The sequence below is a fragment of the Rutilus rutilus genome (assembly GCF_951802725.1).
Source record: "Rutilus rutilus genome assembly, chromosome: 3".
NCBI classification, from domain to species: domain Eukaryota; kingdom Metazoa; phylum Chordata; class Actinopteri; order Cypriniformes; family Leuciscidae; genus Rutilus; species Rutilus rutilus.
In genome coordinates, this window is record NC_140211.1 from 44,662,734 (window position 1) to 44,677,299 (window position 14,566).

The following is a 14,566-nucleotide window of genomic DNA, read 5'->3' on the forward strand; positions in this document are numbered from 1 at the left end:
TCATATTAGAATAATTTCTGAAGGATCATGTGACAGTGACGACTGGAATAATGATGCTGAAAACTCAGCTTTGATCACAGGAATAAATAACAGTTTAAAATATATTACAATAGAAAGCAGCTGTTTTAAATTGGAATACTATTTTACAATATTACTGTTTTTGTTTGTATTTTTAATCAAATAAATGCAGCCTTGGTGAGCAGAAGAAACTTAGCTTAAAAATCTTACTGACGCCAAATTTTTGAACAGTAGTGTATTATATATTTATATAATTATATAAAAATGTAAGGGATAAGACAGATCATTTTACTTGCCTGACCTGATTAGAACAATGAAAAAAACTTAAATGAAAAAATAACTTGGGAATCACTAAAACGAGGGCGCGATTGAACAGTGGACACATAAAAACATACTCTGTCATTTTGTTCAGAACATCATTCAAACTGCAAAGTGTTAACTTATATTTTTGTACAGTAGCAATAAAACACAACATTGTGCTTTTTTTAAATACATTCAAGCAATCCGCCCCGAAAATGAAACTAAAATGCTCACGGCTGCACAGGCATTCATAATGGTGCGCGTCCTCAGCGAGGAACGAGCAGAACAGAGTCAACGTTTCTTAGGTCATTCCTCCTTCCATAGGAATTTATTGAAAACGCTCGCTCTGCTCCGCACAATTATCAATGTCCGTGCGGACGAACATATTTTACTTTCGTTTTTAAGTTAGCGATTAAAAAGCCCCCAGCAGTGTCACACGTCAGTTAACCGGTGGTAAAATATTCTCACCGTCACATACCTAGTATATTTTTATATAGATATAATAGGCCTACCTGATTTTGAACACAAGAGGGCAGTATAGCACTATGTTTGACTTTATTTATTTATTGTTTAGACTAAACAACCATTCTGGCAGTTTTTAAACTTAAACTTCATTCTTAAATTGAAAAAAAAAGAATAAAATGAGTTAAGTTCTGATATTTGTATACTTTTATGTAGTAATAAATGGTGTATAATTACATTTTTAGAATATATGAGCCTTTTAGTGTTTACTTTTTTGACATTACTTTAATCCCTCGCCATAGCAAAACCGTTTGAGATATTTATTATCCGTTCACAATTTAGCATCATTAATATATTTTTATCATGTTGAAAAAGTTTGGTGGGAATAAAATAACCACTTAGATAAAGGTGGCTAAAAATTCAGAGGCTGATTTTGCAAAAAAATCCACATTCAGACCAAAATATCTGACTTCCTGATGGTCAGAGCTAATGACTTTAAATTAGAAAGTTGTCCGGGTCGATGAGATCAATATATGAACTGAGTTTTTTTTACTGGAGTTAAAATTAACCCCCCCGCTTTTGTCAAAAGCATGTTGAAAGTGACACACTTCCTGCTGCCAGTTGGTGGCGCTATAACTTTGAATCACAATAGTTACATCCATCTGATCGGCCTCTTACCACGAACACACTGCTGAAGTTTCATCAAGATCAGTTAATGTATGCAGAAGTTATTCCACTTCGTGTTTCTCTTTTCTCGCCATAAATTCGATTCCTCGCCATGGCCAAACCGTTCGAGATATCAAAAATCCGTCCGCAATTTAGCATCCTCAAAGTCTTGACTACATGCACACCAAGTTTGGAGGGGACACGGTGAATTTTCTAGGAGGAGTATTTCACATTCCACAGCAAGCGTTTTCCAAACAACCCATAATAGCCGACTTCCTGTTGGGCTGGCGTAAAACTTGACCAGGGGAAAGTTGTTCGGCACGATGAGATCTATATGTGTACCGAGTTTCATATTAATTCATGCAAGCGTGTTTGATATATGGACCAAGTTTTAGAACCCCGTTCAAGGGGGCGCTGTTGAGCCCCCCAGCCACGCCCGGGTACCAGCTTCAGCCCGGCCCTGATGGCCGTGGGTTCTGACCTGTGTGCAAAGTTTCAAGAGTTTTTGAGCACGTTAAGGACCCCAAAAGCCCCTGAAACCTTGATTAACAATATAAAAGCAATAGTCAAATCCCCCCCCTCCCCTCACACACACAGAGACACAGAGAGAGGGAGAGAAAATTCTTCAGAAAATCCACATTCAAACCAAAATATCTCTCTTCCTGTTGGTCGGAGATGGTTAATGTCAATTAGAAAGTTGTCCGTCTTGATGAGAACAATACACATACCAAGTTTTGTTACTGTTGATAAAACTAACCGCCCCACTTATGACTAAAGGTGGCGCTACTGAGCCCCTCACCACACCCGTTTCTGAAACTTTGCACATGTCTACGTGCAAATAAATGTGATGTGTCTGTCGAGTTTCATGCAATTTCAAGTATGTTAAGAGTCTCAAAAGCATCAAAAAAGAATATTAAAGTTTGAAGCGTTGCCATGGCAACAGTATTAAAGATATCAAAAATCCTTTCACAGGTCTACATCTGCCGTGTGTTTACATTATACACATAAAGTTTGAAGCAAATCGGGTAAAAATAAGAGGGTGATTTCAAAGCATTTTGAAAGTGACACACTTCCTGCTGCCAGTTGGTGGCGCTATAACTTTGACTCACAATAGTCACATCAATGTGATCGGCCTCTGACCACGAACACACTGCTGAAGTTTTATCAAGATCAGTCAATGTATGCAGAAGTTATAATACACTTCCTGTGTCCCATTATTCGCCATAAATTCGTTTCCTCGCCTCGGCCAAACCGTTCGAGATATCAAAAATCCGTCCGCAATTTATCATCCTCAATGTCTTGACTTCATGCACACCGAGTTTGGAGGCGAATGGATGCATTTCCTAGGAGGAGTACATCAAATTCCACAGCATGCGTTTTCCAAACAACCCATAATAGCCGACTTCCTGTTGGGCTGGCGTAAAACTTAGAGCACGAAAGTTGTTCAGCCCAATAAGATCTATATGTGTACCGAGTTTCATATTAATTCATGCAAGAGTGTTTGGTATATGGACCAAGTTTTCGGACCGCACTCGGACCCCATTCAAGGGGGCGCTGTCGAGCCCCCCTGCCACGCCCAGGTACCATCTTCAGCCCGGCCCTAATGGCCGCAGCTTCTGACCTGTGTGCAAAGTTTCATGAGTTTTTGAGCACGTTAAAGGCCCCAAAAGCCCCCGAACCCTTGAAGAACAATAATAATTAAAGCTGCAAGCAGCGATGAAAGGGCCCTCGCACCCGTGCCATCAACACTCGGTGGCTTTAGGAAGACAGAGCATGGTTGGGAAATGTACATTTAAGGAGGTATATATAGTAAGAGTATGTCAAAGTCAGTTACAAAATGTTTTGTATAATGGTGATAATAGCATGCTTCATGACTCAGCTAAGTGTTGCTAGCATGTTTAGTCTGTTTCTAGCATGCTTAGTACACAATAATTATGTGGTTAGTACTTCATTACTGTGTTAACCATGTCAGTTTCTGTTGCCAGTAGGTGGCGTTATGACTATAACTGAATATGAGCATGGATGTGTGTTCAGGACAGAACTCTTATCAAACGTGTGAAGTTTGGTGCAAATTGGAAATTGCCTTCTTGAGTAACAACAAAGTCATGTTTCATTGAATTAGCATTCTTTAGCACTTAGCTAAGCATTGTTAGCATGTTTTAACATGTTTCTAGCATGTTTAGAACTCAATGGCATTTTTAACCATTGAACGTCTAGAACGGCATCAACGTGTTAAACATGTCACTTCCTGTTGCCAGCAGGTGGCGCTATTACTATAACTGAATATTCTCATGTAGATGTGTTCAGGCCATGACTCTTATCAAACGTGTGAAGTTTGGGGCAGATTGGACATTCCATGCCTGTGTTACAGCAAATTCCAATTTAATTGCAGCAATAGCATGCTTTAGCACTTAGCTAAGTGTTTGCTAGCATGTTTTAACATGTTTCTAGTATGTTGTTAGCATGTTTAGCACTTGCTGGCACTTTTTTTATATGTTTTTATATGTCCACAACAGTTTTTAACATGTCACTTCCTGCTGCCAGTTGGTGGCGCTATAACTTTGACTCACAATAGTCACATCAATGTGATCGGCCTCTGACCACGAACACACTGCTGAAGTTTTATCAAGATCAGTCAATGTATGCAGAAGTTATAATACACTTCCTGTGTCCCATTATTCGCCATAAATTCGTTTCCTCGCCTCGGCCAAACCGTTCGAGATATCAAAAATCCGTCCGCAATTTATCATCCTCAATGTCTTGACTTCATGCACACCGAGTTTGGAGGCGAATGGATGCATTTCCTAGGAGGAGTACATCAAATTCCACAGCATGCGTTTTCCAAACAACCCATAATAGCCGACTTCCTGTTGGGCTGGCGTAAAACTTAGAGCACGAAAGTTGTTCAGCCCAATAAGATCTATATGTGTACCGAGTTTCATATTAATTCATGCAAGAGTGTTTGGTATATGGACCAAGTTTTCGGACCGCACTCGGACCCCATTCAAGGGGGCGCTGTCGAGCCCCCCTGCCACGCCCAGGTACCATCTTCAGCCCGGCCCTAATGGCCGCAGCTTCTGACCTGTGTGCAAAGTTTCATGAGTTTTTGAGCACGTTAAAGGCCCCAAAAGCCCCCGAACCCTTGAAGAACAATAATAATTAAAGCTGCAAGCAGCGATGAAAGGGCCCTCGCACCCGTGCCATCAACACTCGGTGGCTTTAGGAAGACAGAGCATGGTTGGGAAATGTACATTTAAGGAGGTATATATAGTAAGAGTATGTCAAAGTCAGTTACAAAATGTTTTGTATAATGGTGATAATAGCATGCTTCATGACTCAGCTAAGTGTTGCTAGCATGTTTAGTCTGTTTCTAGCATGCTTAGTACACAATAATTATGTGGTTAGTACTTCATTACTGTGTTAACCATGTCAGTTTCTGTTGCCAGTAGGTGGCGTTATGACTATAACTGAATATGAGCATGGATGTGTGTTCAGGACAGAACTCTTATCAAACGTGTGAAGTTTGGTGCAAATTGGAAATTGCCTTCTTGAGTAACAACAAAGTCATGTTTCATTGAATTAGCATTCTTTAGCACTTAGCTAAGCATTGTTAGCATGTTTTAACATGTTTCTAGCATGTTTAGAACTCAATGGCATTTTTAACCATTGAACGTCTAGAACGGCATCAACGTGTTAAACATGTCACTTCCTGTTGCCAGCAGGTGGCGCTATTACTATAACTGAATATTCTCATGTAGATGTGTTCAGGCCATGACTCTTATCAAACGTGTGAAGTTTGGGGCAGATTGGACATTCCATGCCTGTGTTACAGCAAATTCCAATTTAATTGCAGCAATAGCATGCTTTAGCACTTAGCTAAGTGTTTGCTAGCATGTTTTAACATGTTTCTAGTATGTTGTTAGCATGTTTAGCACTTGCTGGCACTTTTTTTATATGTTTTTATATGTCCACAACAGTTTTTAACATGTCACTTCCTGTTGCCAGCAGGTGGCACTATGACTGTAACTGAATATGAGCATGGTCATGTGTTCAGGACAGAACGCTTATCAAAAGTGTGAAGTTTGGCGCAGATTGGACATTGCCTTCTTGAGTAACAACAACATCCTGTTTCAGTGAATTAGCATTCTTTAGCACTTAGCTAAGCATTGTTAGCATGTTTTAACATGTTTCTAGCATGTTTAGAACTCAATGGCATTTTTAACATGTTGCTAAAACGGCATCAACGTGTTAAACATGTCACTTCCTGTTGCCAGTAGGTGGCGCTATTACTATAAATGAACATTCTCATGTAGATGTATTCAGGCCATGACTCTTATCAAAAGTGTGAAGTTTGGGGCAGATTGGACATTCCATGCCTGGGTTACAGCAAATTCCTATTTAATTGCAATAATAGCATGCTTTAGCACTTAGCTAAGAGTTTGCTAGCATGTTTTAGCATGTCTCTAGTATGTTGGTAGGATGTTTAGCACCTACTGGCATTTTTTTATATGTTATTAGGAGTCAAGAACAGTGTTAAACGTCACTTCCTGTTGCCAGCAGGTGGCGCTATGACTGTAACTGAATATGAGCATGGTCATGTGTTCAGGACAGACCTCTTATCAAACGTGTGAAGTTTGGGGCAGATTGGACATTCCATGCCTGAGTTACAGCAACTTCCTGTTTCATGGCGAAACATCGAAATTTGTCAGGCCGCCGAGGACCCGCCCTTTGACGAAAACTCAAGATCTTCGCAATTTAACGTCACAAAGGCCTTAAGATTACACTCACCAAATTTGAAGATGATCAGATTAAAACTGTAGGAGGAGTTCGTTAAAGTACGAGGCCTGAAAATGGCAAAAACTGCACAAAAATCTGAGAGGAAGTTCAAAATGGCTGACTTCCTGTTGTGTTTAGGGCTATGCTCCAAGAGACTTTTTTGTAGGTATTAGGTCATTACATGTATGTACCGAATTTCGTGCACGTACGTGGAACGTTGCGGGAGGCGCACTCCGTTGAACTTTTATAGGTGGCGCTATCGAGCCATTTTGCCCCGCCCAATTCTGAAACCTATATCAGATGTAAATTTTCGCAACCATGTCAGTTTCTGTTGCCAGTAGGTGGCGTTATGACTATAACTGAATATGAGCATGGATGTGTGTTCAGGACAGAACTCTTATCAAACGTGTGAAGTTTGGTGCAAATTGGAAATTGCCTTCTTGAGTAACAACAAAGTCATGTTTCATTGAATTAGCATTCTTTAGCACTTAGCTAAGCATTGTTAGCATGTTTTAACATGTTTCTAGCATGTTTAGAACTCAATGGCATTTTTAACCATTGAACGTCTAGAACGGCATCAACGTGTTAAACATGTCACTTCCTGTTGCCAGCAGGTGGCGCTATTACTATAACTGAATATTCTCATGTAGATGTGTTCAGGCCATGACTCTTATCAAACGTGTGAAGTTTGGGGCAGATTGGACATTCCATGCCTGTGTTACAGCAAATTCCAATTTAATTGCAGCAATAGCATGCTTTAGCACTTAGCTAAGTGTTTGCTAGCATGTTTTAACATGTTTCTAGTATGTTGTTAGCATGTTTAGCACTTGCTGGCACTTTTTTTATATGTTTTTATATGTCCACAACAGTTTTTAACATGTCACTTCCTGTTGCCAGCAGGTGGCACTATGACTGTAACTGAATATGAGCATGGTCATGTGTTCAGGACAGAACGCTTATCAAAAGTGTGAAGTTTGGCGCAGATTGGACATTGCCTTCTTGAGTAACAACAACATCCTGTTTCAGTGAATTAGCATTCTTTAGCACTTAGCTAAGCATTGTTAGCATGTTTTAACATGTTTCTAGCATGTTTAGAACTCAATGGCATTTTTAACATGTTGCTAAAACGGCATCAACGTGTTAAACATGTCACTTCCTGTTGCCAGTAGGTGGCGCTATTACTATAAATGAACATTCTCATGTAGATGTATTCAGGCCATGACTCTTATCAAAAGTGTGAAGTTTGGGGCAGATTGGACATTCCATGCCTGGGTTACAGCAAATTCCTATTTAATTGCAATAATAGCATGCTTTAGCACTTAGCTAAGAGTTTGCTAGCATGTTTTAGCATGTCTCTAGTATGTTGGTAGGATGTTTAGCACCTACTGGCATTTTTTTATATGTTATTAGGAGTCAAGAACAGTGTTAAACGTCACTTCCTGTTGCCAGCAGGTGGCGCTATGACTGTAACTGAATATGAGCATGGTCATGTGTTCAGGACAGACCTCTTATCAAACGTGTGAAGTTTGGGGCAGATTGGACATTCCATGCCTGAGTTACAGCAACTTCCTGTTTCATGGCGAAACATCGAAATTTGTCAGGCCGCCGAGGACCCGCCCTTTGACGAAAACTCAAGATCTTCGCAATTTAACGTCACAAAGGCCTTAAGATTACACTCACCAAATTTGAAGATGATCAGATTAAAACTGTAGGAGGAGTTCGTTAAAGTACGAGGCCTGAAAATGGCAAAAACTGCACAAAAATCTGAGAGGAAGTTCAAAATGGCTGACTTCCTGTTGTGTTTAGGGCTATGCTCCAAGAGACTTTTTTGTAGGTATTAGGTCATTACATGTATGTACCGAATTTCGTGCACGTACGTGGAACGTTGCGGGAGGCGCACTCCGTTGAACTTTTATAGGTGGCGCTATCGAGCCATTTTGCCCCGCCCAATTCTGAAACCTATATCAGATGTAAATTTTCGCCAGTTCTGACGCGTGTGCAAAGTTTCGTGAGTTTTTGAGCATGTTTAGGCCCTCAAAAATGCAATTCAATGCGGAGAAGAATAATAATAATAATAATAATAAACAGAGCAATTCCAAGAGGGTCCTCACACCATCGGTGCTCGGGCCCTAATAATAATAATAAATATAGCTGCGAGCAGCGATTACGGGCCCAAGCCGGTGGCACCGCAACCCCGGTGCCTTTAGTTACCTAAAGGCACCGGGGTGGCGGTACCGCCGGCTTTGGCCCTCCATCGCTGCTCGCAGCTATATTTATATATATATATATATATATATATACATACATACATACACACACATACATATATATGTATATATATACATACATACATACACACACATACATATATGTATATATATATATATATATATATATATATATATATATATATTATTGTTCAAAAGTTTGGGGTCAGTAAGATTTTTAATGTTTTTAGGAGAAGTCTCTTCTGCTCACCAAGGCTGCATTTATTGATTAAAAATACAAACAAAAACAGTAATATTGTGAAATATTATTCCAATTTAAAACAGCTGTTTTCAATTTTAAAATATTTTACATAGTAATTCATTTCTGTGATCAAAGTTGAGTTTTCAGCATCATTACTCCAGTCTTCAGTGTCACATGATCCTTCAGAAATCATACTAATATGATGATTGATGCTCAATAAATATTCATTATTATTTTCAATGTTGAAAACAGTTGTGTACAGATTTTTTTTTTTCAAAATGCTTTGATGAATGTAAAGTTCAAAAGAACAGCATATATTTCAAATATTTATATTTTTAACATTATAAATGTCTTTACTGTAACTGTTGATCAGTTTAACTCATCCTTCATAAATAAAAGTACTGATTTATTTTATTTCTTTCCCCCAAAAATAAAATTTTAATTATTACTAACCACAAACTTTTGAGCGGTAGTGTTTAACGTTACAAAAGCTTTAGATTTCAGATAAATGCTGTTCTTTTGAACTTTCTATTCATCAAAGACTGTACACAACTGTTTTCGACATTTAAAATAATAATGAATGTTTCTTGAGTATCAATCATCATATTAGAATAATTTCTGAAGGATCATGTGACAGTGACGACTGGAGTAATGATGCTGAAAACTCAGCTTTGATCACAGGAATAAATAACAGTTTAAAATATATTAAAATAGAAAGCAGCTGTTTTAAATTGGAATACTATTTTACAATATTACTGTTTTTGTTTGTATTTTTAATCAAATAAATGCAGCCTTGGTGAGCAGAAGAAACTTTTCTGTTATGTGCGCGCCACAGACTGCACGCACGTCCGCTTAGAGTTCCGCCTTTTGCCTTCCGTCAATATTACGTTATTAGAAAAATATTTTTTTAGAGAATCGATTTTTTGACATTTGTGAATCGATTCAGAATCGTCCACGTCCGCATCGCGATGCATCTAAGAATCAATTTTTTCTCCCACCCCTAGATTTCATACAACAGGTTAATAAACAGTTACAATTAAGTCACTTACATTTTAGATGCAATGTTGACTGTTTTTGTTCTGTTTCAGCAGCGAAAATAGTTAAACAAAGATCACGGCAGAACCATCACGCATCACGTGTTTTCTCATAACTGAACGATTCAGCATTTTTAACGAATCGGTTGACTCAAAGATTGAATGATCAATCCATAAACATCTGTCTTAATCATGATCGACTCATTCGAACGAATCGTTTGAACGAATGAATCAATGACTCGCTTATTAAGATGGATGCCTGGCGACACCTAATGGCGGTTTAGTGTTGTTTAAAAGCATCATTCTTTCCCACATGTGTGTGATTTGTGTGTGCAACATTATCATTATTTTTCTTTCACTATTATATTAGCGATTTAAAAGCACCCACTCGTGTCACACGTCGATTAACTGGTGGGAAAATATCCTCAGACACATACCTAATAAATGTATATTTAAATACAATATTGGCCTACCTGGTAAAAAGTTTTATATACTATTTTGATGTCCTTTTGGACACAAGAGGGCAGTATAGCCCTATGTTTGCTTTTTTGTTGAACCAAATAGCACTAAATAGCCTGTTTTTAACTTTTTCATTCTTCTTGAATTGCAAAAACAGAATAAAATGGGTTTAGTTGTGATATTTGTATACTTTTATATAGAAATAAATGGTATATAATTACATTTTTAGAAGATTTTTACTTTAATCCCTCGCCATAGCAAAACCGTTTGAGATATTTATTATCCATTCACAATTTAGCATATTTAATGTAGCTTCATCATGTTGAAAAAGTTTGGTACGAATAAAATAAATAGTTTAAGAGGAGTGGCTAAAAATTCAGAGGCTGATTTTGCAAAAAAATTCACATTCAGACCAAAATATCTGACTTCCTGATGGCCAGAGCTATTGAATGTAAATTAGAAAGTTGTCCGGCTTGATGAGAACAATATACAAACTATTTTTTCTTTACTGTAGTTAAAAGTAACCCCCCCACTTTTGTCAAAAGCATGTTGAAAGTGACACACTTCCTGCTGCCAGTTGGTGGCGCTATAACTTTGACTCACAATAGCTACATCCATCTGATCGGCCTCTTACCACGAACACACTGCTGAAGTTTCATCAAGATCAGTTAATGTATGCAGAAGTTATTCCACTTCTGTGTTTCTCTTTTCTCGCCATAAATTCGATTCCTCGCCACGGCCAAACCGTTCGAGATATCAAAAATCCGTCCGCAATTTAGCATCCTCAAAGTCTTGACTACATGCACACCGAGTTTGAAGGGGACACGGTGAATTTTCTAGGAGGAGTATTTCACATTCCACAGCAAGCGTTTTCCAAACAACCCATAATAGCCGACTTCCTGTTGGGCTGGCGTAAAACTTGACCGGGGTAAAGTTGTTCGGCCCGATGAGATCTATATGTGTACCGAGTTTCATATTAATTCATGCGAGCGTGTTTGATATATGGATCAAGTTTTAGAACCCCGTTCAAGGGGGCGCTGTTGAGCCCCCCAGCCACGCCCGGGTACCAGCTTCAGCCCGGCCCTGATGGCCGTGGGTTCTGACCTGTGTGCAAAGTTTCAAGAGTTTTTGAGCACGTTAAGGACCCCAAAAGCCCCTGAAACCTTGATTAACAATATAAAAGCAATAGTCAAATCCCCCCCTCCCCTCACACACACACAGACACAGAGAGAGGGAGAGAAAATTCTTCAGAAAATCCACATTCAAACCAAAATATCTCTCTTCCTGTTGGTCGGAGATGGTTCATGTAAATTAGAAAGTTGTCCGTCTTGATGAGAACAATACACATACCAAGTTTTGTGATTCTAGGAAAAACTAAACCCCCATTTTTGACTAAAGGTGGCGCTACTGAGCCATTCCACCACCCCCGTTTCTGAAACTTTGCACATGTCTACTGGCTAATAAATGTGATGTGTCTGTTGAGTTTCATGCAATTTCAAGTATGTTAAGAGTCTCAAAAGCATCAAAAAAGAATATTAAAGTTTGATGCATTGCCATGGCAACAGTATCTAAGATATCAATAATCCTTTCACAGGTTTACATCTGCCGTGTGTCTACATTGTACACATAAAGTTTGAAGCAAATCGGGTAAAAATAAGACACTGATTTCAAAGCATTTTGAAAGTGATGTACTTCCTGCTGCCTGTTGGTGGCGCTATAACTTTGACTCACAATAGTCACATCTGTGCGATCGGCCTCTTACAACGAACACACTGCTGAAGTTTCATCAAGATCAGTTAATGTATGCAGAAGTTCTAACACACTTCCTGTTTCATTTTTTCGCCATAAATTTGTTTCCTCGCCACGGCCAAACCGTTCGAGATATCAAAAATCCGTCCGCAATTTAGCATCCTCAATGTCTTGACTTCATGCACACCGAGTTTGGAGGCGAATCGATGAATTCCCTAGGAGGAGTACATTAAATTCCACAGCATGCGTTTCCAAACAACGCTAAATAGCCAACTTCCTGTTTGGCTGGCGTAAAACTTAGAGCACGAAAGTTGTTCGGCCGGATGAGATCTATATGTGTACACTATATGTGTATATGTGCTGTCGAGCCCCCCTGCCACGCCCGGGTACCAGCTTCAGTCCGGCCCTGATGGCCGCGGGTTCTGACGTGTGTGCAAAATTTCAAGAGTTTTCGAGCATGTTAAGAGCCCCAAAAGTGCCCGAAAGGTTGACAAAATAATAATAATAATAATAATAAATATAGCTGCGAGCAGCGATGGCGGGCCCAAGCCGGTGGCACCGCCATCCTGGTGCCTTTAGTTACACTAAAGCCACCGGGGTGGCGGTGTCACCGGCTTGGGCCCTCCATCGCTGCTCGCAGCTATATTTATATATATATATATATATATATATAACAAAAAATATATATAATATATACATTATATATATGTAACAAAAAATAAATAAATAAATAAATAAATATATATATATATATATATATATATATATATATATATATATATATATATATATATATATATATGGCGAGGCGAGGAATGGGCAGAGAAGAGCGAACGTTTTTGGACATTCATCATATTGCATTGGTTTTCATTTCTTGTCCTCAAACCGAGCACTAATCTGTTTATTTTTAAGTCACACATTCTCCATTGATTAAAAAAGACAATCAAATGTATTTTTTAATGGTAGTATTATTTTATACAGAAATAAATTATTTATAATTCAGATGAGAATAAAGTTAGTGTTAATTAAAATTGTAAGGAAAACAAATATATTGATCTAAAATATACTATAATTTGCTGCAAATAGGTTGACTATTTATATTTATTATTATATTTTATTACGGCTGTAATGAACCGGCTGCAATGCTGCAATGCACAGTGTGTGTGTGTGTGTGTGTGTGTGTGTGTGTGTGTGTGTGTGAGGCGTGGGCGCGATCGAACAGTGGAAACATAAAAACATAGGCTACTCCGTCGGTTTGTTCATACAGGACATCATTTAAACTGCACTGTGTTTACTTATATTTATGTACACTCGCAATAAAACACAACATTGTGCTTTTGTAAAAAAACATTCAAGCAAATCCCACCCCCGAAATGGAGCTATTTTTTAAATGAAACTAAAATGCTCACGGCTGCATGGGCAATAACACGTCTACAGCGAGGAATGAGCAAAACAGAGTGAATGTTTTTTAGTTAATTCCTACTGGACGTCCGTATTTCACTTTCGCTCATCATATACTCACCCTCATGTTGTTTTAATCCTTTATGAATTTCTTTCTTCTGCTGAACAGAAAGGAAGATATTTAGGAGAATGTCAGTAACCAGACAGTTTCTGATCCCATTGACTTCCATAGTAGGAAAAAAATGTATACTATGGAAGTCAATGAGACCAGAAACTGTCTGGTTACTGACATTCTTCTAAATATCTTCATTTCTGTTCAGCAGAAGAAAGAAATTAATAAAGGATTGAAACATCATGAGGGTGAGTATATGATGACAGAATTTTCAATTTAAAGTGGAGTATCCCTTTAAGTTAGCGATTTAAAAGCCCCCGCCGCGGTGTCACACATCGATTAACCAGTGGGAAAAAAATTCTCAGTCACATCGCTATTATATTAATATATAAATACAATATGCAATGGGCCTACCTGATTTTGAACACAAGAGGGCAGTATAGCCCTATGTATGACTTTTTTTTTTACTAAATAGCGCATTCTGGCTGATTTTAAAATTGTACATATTTCTTGAATTGAAAAAAACTGAATAAACCCAAAACTAGTTCTGTTTCGGTTTAGTTCTGATATTTGTATAATTTTATATAAAAATAAATGGTGTATAATTACATTTTAAGAAGATATGAGATGTTTTCTGATTCCTTTTTTGACATTATTTTAATCCCTCGCCATGTCAAAACCGTTTGAAATATTTAATATCCGTTCACAATTTAGCATCTTTAATGTATTTTCATCGTGTTAAAAAAGTTTGGTGTGAATAAAAAAAAAAACACTTAGCAGGAGTGGGTAAAAAGCAGAGGCTGAATTTGCAAATAAATCCACATTCAAACCAAAATATCTGACTTCCTATTGGTCGAAGCTAATAATGGTATATTAGAAAGTTGTCCGGCTCGATGAGACCAATGTACGTACTGATTTTTGTAACTGTGGGTAAAACTAACCCCCCCACTTTTGTCAAAAGCATTTTGAAAGTGACACACTTCCTGCTGCCAGTTGGTGGCGCTATAACTTTGACTCACAATAGTTACATCCATCTGATCGGCCTCTTACCACGAACACACTGGTGAAGTTTCATCAAGATCAGTTAATGTATGCAGAAGTTATACCACTTCGTGATTCT